This window comes from Zingiber officinale, chromosome 2B (assembly GCF_018446385.1).
Source record: "Zingiber officinale cultivar Zhangliang chromosome 2B, Zo_v1.1, whole genome shotgun sequence".
Classification (NCBI taxonomy): Eukaryota; Viridiplantae; Streptophyta; class Magnoliopsida; order Zingiberales; family Zingiberaceae; genus Zingiber; species Zingiber officinale.
In genome coordinates this window covers 8,354,374-8,362,523 of record NC_055989.1, presented here as the reverse complement: position 1 = coordinate 8,362,523, position 8,150 = coordinate 8,354,374, and positions in this window count along the sequence as shown.

The window sequence follows — 8,150 nt, the reverse complement described above, 5'->3', positions numbered from 1 at the left end:
ATGCTCTAGCACCCGGACTCTTGAGCCACCGGCATGGTTATAAGTGAGCATGCTCTCGTGTCTTTACATTCTGGACTCTTAAATTCCCCCACGGGTTCTAAGTATATGGGGTTTATTTTATTAGCCAGCTTGGTTATTTCACTAGGCATCATCTCGCCCGATTGATTATTCAGTTTGATAATCGTTTATGACGAGCTTGCTCAAAGGCCATATCATAAAAATATCAAGGGGTGGTAATCCCCGGACCTGATCATTCTGCTCGGTGTTAGCATCCCGTCGAGCATATTATGCAGCCCGGAGATCCCTTATAAGATGCTTCATTTGCTCGACCTGATTATTCTGCTCAGTATTATTATTTCACCTGGTTTATCAGGCAAACTAATAAATATTTTTAGAAAAATACATATGGAACCTATTTTACAAGAGATACTGGTGGTTCTAAAGATACACGGAGAAATAGCTGCCATTTAATAATATTTTATACTACACATGTTTTGGCATTCAAAATTTACTCCCTTCAATGATTATATAATATGAAAAAAAACTTACTCAAACCTACTCAAGAGATCCTTGGGGAGCTCTTTGAGAAGTCGATGATGATCTATGGCTTATCGCGAATGGTCTGATAGATATCCTCCCTGCCTAGTTGCTGGACAACTCCTTTGGCTGCATGGGAGAGCGTCCTCGAAATATGCTGAGTGAATTTCTTACCAAATTTGTCAGGAGACTCAAGATAAGCTTTTCGTTTAATCTCAAAATGCTCATCCTCCCCAGCCTTGTATGTTTCCAGCTCAACCTTGGTCGAATTTAATCAGCTTGTACTGTTCCCTGCAGAGTTGCTTGTGTGTCTAATTTTCTTTGTTGTTCCAGTATCACTGAGTCTTCGGAGGATAATTCAATTGTTTGTTCAAGGGTTTTGGAAGCCTGAGGAGATCTCAGCTCATCTAGCAGGGTAGTATTTTGAGCAGGTCTGAAACGGCTCTAATCCTCATAGCCCCCTCCGCTTAGAGTTTCGATTTACTAGTCTGCAACAACACCTCCAACCTTTTCTTGTCTGTGTAGTGAGAATCCGCTAGTAATTGAGATTCTTTTAGAGTTTACCTCACATTTGAAAGAAGCTCGGTCTGAGTTTTCACTTGTTCTCGCAAGTTGGCTGATTCAGTGCTTTGAGCAGATGCGGCAAATTCTAACTCCTCCACTCGCTCTTTTAAGATCTTTTAGCCCACTCCATGTCCATAGCCAGTTGGCTTAAATGCATCCCAGAAGCATAAAGTTGAAAAAGAACAATAATGAGATATTAATTCATAAGGAATGCCATGTTAGGAGCTTACCACAGTAGCATTTTAAGCGTGTTCATTTGCACACACCGACACTATGGATCATTTTGACTGTCCACATGTCTTCACCCAAGATTTGGCTAAAGGGATGTTTAGCTTTATTATCCCGTATGAGGATGAGACAGTGGTCCCTCGTCCTTATTGAGAGGGCAAGCCGTAGGATTGTTTGAAATACTAATAAGGGCTAGTTAGAGAGTTGGGCCTTGGAGGAAGACCGTCCAAAGCTCTGTGTGACCCTGAGCGAGTAGCTGGGGAGGGCGCTAATATTGGCCCGACCAACCCAAGATCCCGTGCAACTGCAGGGCAAGCAGGCATAGGATCGGTCGACCTTGTAACATATGCTTGTTTCAAACTCCCTAAGGCGATGAAAGGAACGCCTATAGCTTGTGGTGATGTTGGACGAGCAGGTAAAGGTTCTAGTATTGTCTGGACCAGCCAGAGATCCTGGGCAACCGCACAAGATGCAGGTGTAAGAATGATCGGCTCATCATAGCAAGTCTAGAGCAAGACCGACGACATTTTGGAGGCCCAAGCTCTTTTCCTTGAGCAGAAAAATCCTTGGTTAGATCAAGTGAAATCCGGTGTCTGCTCAGGTAAACCCAGGCCTTTTGATCGGGATCTTTTACGCTAAAATATGAGAGGAGCGTCTGAGTCTAAAGAAGTAGAAGAGGAACCAGAAGGAGGTTCCGCTGGAGGAAGGAGGCTGGCAGGAGATGAGGCTTGCTTGATTTTGCTCTCCTCTAGTATGTCCTCGCCCCGTTGGTTTAAAGCATCCCCCTGTATTTGATTATTTCTGAAAAGGAAGGCCGGGGTAATAACCTATATATAAAAATAAGCAAACATTAGGAGAAAAGTCTTCACAAATAACTGAGGGGGAGAGAAAAACTCCTTACCAAAAGTGGCGCTTACCACAAGGGCCACAGGAGTAAGCCCAAAAACGTACAATAAGCCCTCTATAGTCAGCTCAAGTAGGGTGAACTTCAAACATTTCAGCTTTTCCAAGGCCTGACATAAGGCCGGATCCATGTGGATATTGCCTAAATCTAGGATAGGAGGAAGGTGTTGCCGTCAGGTTGTTGGGCAAGGCAAAGAAGCTGGGAGTTGAATGAACAAGTACTCTCCCTGAGGCAGAATCCTATTAAATAGAGTTATCTTAGGATGAGCCTAGAAACGGAATAAACCCTCCGTCATTTGTTACAGATAAAAATAGTGATGAAATAAATGGGGAGAGAAAGGGACGTTTAGTGGATGAGTTGATGAAAGGGAATATGAAAGTAATGGCTAACAGCGGTGAAGAAAGGGTGAATAGGGAAGCGAAGCCCTGCTAAGACCTGTTCCTTAAAAACGACGACACTTTTATTGGGAGGAAGGAAGGTGGGGACGATCTTGGCCCTGGGGTATGACGACATAAGTGGAAATCCAGTAATTAAAATGGAGGTCGTCGACGTCCACATCCAGAAGGTTTGAAGAGCACAGTGTATGCCACACACTCTATTAAGCGATTCGGAGAAAAAAAAAGATGAAGAGAACGAAGACAGAGAAAGACGGCGAAGAAGACGAACCAACGAAGAAGGAAAATAAGGGGCGGCGTTAAAGCTCTTAGGAATTTTTTAGAATCCCTTAAAAGTCATTTTTTAAGAACCTTTTTTGAGTAGAGCCGTCATCTCATTATAGTAAAAAGACGGGCTAGATTTCATATCGTAGGATGGTAAGGTGGAATGATGGGTGTATGGAAAGACATACCCTAATAATAATAGGCACACATGTTACCAATGGGAAGCGCGCGTTTGTAATTGATGTGACAGACACTTATCGCGAAGCATTGGTGGATTTACCGAAGTTGACTTTGATTTTTTGTGCAAGCCTTTAAGGAAAGCTTGATCGCCCCTCAAGTTGGTCAAGCTTTTGTAGCTTGCCCAAAGGAACAATGACCAAATATCTGGTCGGATTCATTCCGAACTAATCTTAACCACGAGAAGAATTAATCTTGGATAAGTTTAAGGCTAAACTTCTAAAAAATTGCCATCCTTCCCTAAGTAACCCTCACATCATTATAGCTCGTCCAGACTCAGGCCTGAACGGATTAGAGCTCGAATGATTTCAAGTTTGGTCTCCTTAAATTAAAAGAGCATCATTTGATTATAATTCGTCCGGACACTGACCCTCATCGATTTTCATGGTCCTTAGTTTATCATACACTCAAAGAAAATGAAATATATGTACTAGGCAACCAAACATTAGAAACAAGGTAGGTGATAAATTCAACATAAGCTTGACCAGGTATATGGTAGATACAAACATTAAGTTTTGTTTTACTTTACTAGAATAAGAAAATAAGTATAGGGCAGGTTATAGCAAATTGGGAAATAGGCCAAGCGCACGATTCTTGATCAGTGTCATGTGGTCCAGGAAGTGAGCAAGTGGATCAGAAGTTAGATATCTACCCTCCTTCAATTGCTCCACTGCACCCTCAGCTTCGTGAACAAGAGCTTTGTTAATGGAGCTGGCAATGGGTGCGTGGAACTCGTGTGTTTGTAGAAGATCTTTCTTCCTTATTTCGAAGCACTCGTGTTCCCCTGCTTGGTATGTCACCAATTCTGCCTGGACAGCTATTAACGCCACAGAGACGCCAACTTGTTCAGATTCTTTATTAGATAGAGAGGTCTAGGCAGTTTTTAAGTCTGAGTTCAGTAATTCCCGCTCAGCATCTTTGGCGGATAACTTGGTGTCATCTGTGGCCTTCAATTCCTTCATCTGAGCGAAAAGCTATTCTATCTCTGTAGTTTTCCCATCCATCTCCGCCTTCCTGTTAGCCTGTAGAGTCGTGTTCGATTAGACTTGGGCTTCAGAAGTCTCCAAGGCGGCCTTTAGTTGGGCCAATTTCTCAAGTTCAACTTTCGAGTTTCGCCAACCTTGAGCTTCTTGAAGTTGAGTTTCTAGCTCGACCACCCAATCATGGGAGGGTACAAAAGCAGCCTCAGAGACGCGCTGCTTCAAGGACTCATTTTTTTGAGTAAGGGCCAACAATTATTGCGCAAGGCTCATCCTGATCGCCTAGCACTGAAAAACAAACAACATTAGAAATATTCAATAGGAGGGACAATAAATAAAAGTATATTACCTTGGTTAGTTCGTATGAGTACTCGTCAGCCAGCTCCATAGGACTCAACTTGCTAAGTTGATTTCCTGCATCATCCTAGGCATTTGCTAATTGACCCGTTAGTAGTATTTGACCAGTAGATGAAGGGGCGGTCGAAGAGGAGATTGCAGTCTGGTTGGACGGTAAAGTGAAGGTGATCGAAAATTGGTGAGGCCTCCTTGGCGTAGTAGAGAAGGAGACTGATGGAGTCTTCGCTCGAGAAAACCTTAAAGGAACAAGAGCTGGAGAACCGCCCGATGGAGAATTGACTTCTAGCATTAAATTGGCAGATGGAGGGGCGGACAAGGTCCTCTTAGAGGATTGCTTTTGCATCTCCTGCACGAGATCTTCTTGGGCGGGGAATAGGTGCATGGAGGGCACTTCAATGGAGGGCGTTTCAGTAGAGGTCGCTCGCTCTTCAGGGACTTGAGCGTGGACAAGCCTGCGCCTCTTGCATCCCTTTTTCAAGGCGTCCTCCGCTTCTGTAGAAGGATCCTTGGATACCATATGAGGATCGAAAGATAATTCCCCGGAAGCAGTGGTCGCGCTAGATTCAACGGGTCGATTATCGGAAGCCCTACTAGCAGGGGCAGCAGGTTGAGTAACCCGCTCAGCTAGCAGTGTTTGCCCTTTAGCAACAATTTCCGCCTCTTCTAGGCAAATCTTGCTATTGACGAAGGCTTCATAAATAGTATCCACTACATAGAATAGAAAATACGTTAGTTAGTGATAATGCAATGACCAAGTTATCAAATCTTATCGAAAGAGCAGGGAAGTTTCTTTCGAAGAGGGCTCAAGCCAAATAAGTGTAGAAGGCTTTCACATAGCTACTTACGAATTTTAAAATGTTGGCCACTCAGTTCAGTGGAGAGAGATAAAAGTTGGGTCGCTTTTATAACTTCCAAGGTTAGGACGAGGAGGAAGGAAAGATTGTTATTCGGTAGACCATGTAGCAGGTTCTGACATCTAAAAGAAAAAGAAACAAGATTTCCAGCCCTTGTTTGAAGAGAGCATATCCTCAAAGTAAATAGACTTTAGGTGAGATTGGAAAAGGAATATCCTTGGTTTTGATTTCTTGGGATAAGAAAATAGAAAAAGATTGTGAGGAGTTGGCGGAATACCATATTGGCGAAATAGCATGAATATGTTACACACAACATGGATTGCATTCGAGGCGAATTGTTATAAAAGGATATGGAAATATTTACTTATGATAAGAATGGATGAATAGGAAAACGTAGACCGGCTACTAATTGGTCCTTAAAGAAAGTGATGTGGTTTGCAGGGGGATGATGAGCATGGGCGTCAGTAGAAGGGATGGTGATGTGATAACTCCCAGGGGTTTCATATCGAGAGCAAATATAAGCTCTATCAAAGTCATCGAAATCCGAACGAGTGAAAGTATACCAAGGAGCGAAAAATTCCTGATCCATGAGAGATTACAAAGTGAACACAAACTTAAAGAAAGAACAATTTACTGGTCGTTTAGGGCGCGAAAGAGAAGAAGGTTGCAAAAGAGAGGTCGTCGGAGAAGAAAATCAAAGAAGATGAAAGGCAAAGTGTTGAGATTTTGCCCTGTTTAGGGTTTTTATAAAATATAGCCTAATCCCCGCTGTTAGATCAAAATAATGGGGATGCAGTGGACCATGGATCTACAAGAGGAGAGAGGTCGTTAGTCCGTATGAAGAAGCGTGTGTCAGAAGTTTCAAAAAATGAGGAATGACGTCATGTGGCGTCTACCCATAAATAGACATTTATGATAGAGGTGACAACCAAATCATTCCTCTGTCTAAGCACCTCTTCGCACGCTCTCGGCAATATCTCCTGGACAACAAGCCATTGACAAGTTGTTTTTGAAAAAATCACTAAGTACTCAAGGCGAGAAGGAACACGTGATTTTTCGGACGCCCTTAGTAAAAGGGACGAGCAGGCATAAATTGGGCTTGGGGTCAGTCAGTCGGCTACACCTCTTTCGACTAGACTTGAAGGTGAGGCTAGTGATACGAGTTGTAATGAGGAGTCAGGAGATGAGGTGGCGGTCAAAGTCAAGGTGACGTGACAGTCAAAGTCAATGGAGGAGAACATCTCCCCACCTGATTCTGATTGGCTGCCCAGCGCTAAGGCTCGTCGGATTGTCTTGGTCGGATTCCAAGTCGTGCGAAAACACAGAAGCTACCATGGATAATACTTGCGAAAACACTTGATTCTGATTCTCATGTCCGTGACCAAATCCTGGGCTGTTCCACAGAAGCTACCATGGATAATACTTGGGCGACTCTTCTCCGTGTCCCGGTTAAAGTTTTGACATGCCTTCTTCTGTTCCTGTCGACTCGTTAGCTTTGATCTCTCGACACAAAGGATCTCCACCTCGCAAGGGTGGTAAAGGACGTCCTTGGTGTGATCATTGCCGCAAACCGGGACACACGATTGATAAATGCTGGAGTCTGCATGGTCGTCCTCCACGTGCTGCTCAGATCATTCAGAGTTCTGTTGCTTCTTCAGCTTTCACTTCACAGTTACCACCTGATTCGACTCCAACACCTTCCTATAATGATTTTCTGAAATGGTTTGAAGATCATCAAGCTTCTGGTTCCACTGCTACCATTGCACACGCTGGTATTTCCTTTGCTGGCATATCTCATTCTTCGGGTCCTTGGGTTCTTGATTCTGGGGCGATCGATCATATCACTAGTAATAAATCCCTATTTTCTTCTCTCACTACTTCTGGTACTTTACCGATGGTTCTCACTCCTTGGGTTCTTGATTCTGGGGCGATCGATCATATCACTAGTAATAAATCCCTATTTTCTTCTCTCACTACTTCTGGTACTTTACCGATGGTCACCATGGCCAATGGTTCCCAAACTCAATCCCAGGGTATTGGCATTGTTCATCCTTCTTCATCTCTTTCCATTCATAATGTTCTTTTTTTCCCGGCGCTCCCTTTAATTTATTGTCGATAAGTCAACTTACTCGATCTCTTGATTGTATCATTTTTTTTACTAACACATCTGTTTCCTTACAGGACCGGAGTACGGGGAGGATGATTGGCTTCGGATGTGAATCCCATGGCCTATATCGACTTCAACAACCCTCTTTTGTTGGTTCGGCGGCAACATCTCCACTACTTATTCATGCTCAGTTAGGACATCCAGGTCTTAATAAGTTGAAACAGTTACATCCTAGTCTTTCTCATTTAGAGTCTTTATCTTGTGAGTCGTGTCAATTAGGTAAGCATGTTCGTAGTTCTTTTTCTCCTCGCATTGAGAGTCGGGCTATGTCTCCTTTTGCTTTGGTTCATTCTGATGTTTGGGGTTCGAGTCGTATTTCTTCCACAATGAGGTCAAGGTATTTTGTTACTTTTATAGACGATTTTCCCCGTTGTACATGGCTATATCTAATGAAGGATCGTTCAGAATTATTTTCTATTTTTGAATCCTTTTTCCTTGAAATTAAAACTCAATTTGGTACTTCCCTTCAAATTTTGCAAAGTGATAATGCACGCGAGTATTTGTTTACTCAGTTTCGTACCTTTTTGACATCTCATGGTGTATTGCATCGCACGTCTTGTCCTCATACCCCTCAACAGAATGGGGTTGCAGAACGCAAAAATCGTCATCTCCTTAAGACGACTCGGACTCTTCTTCTCCATTCTCATGTCCCTCATCAGTTTT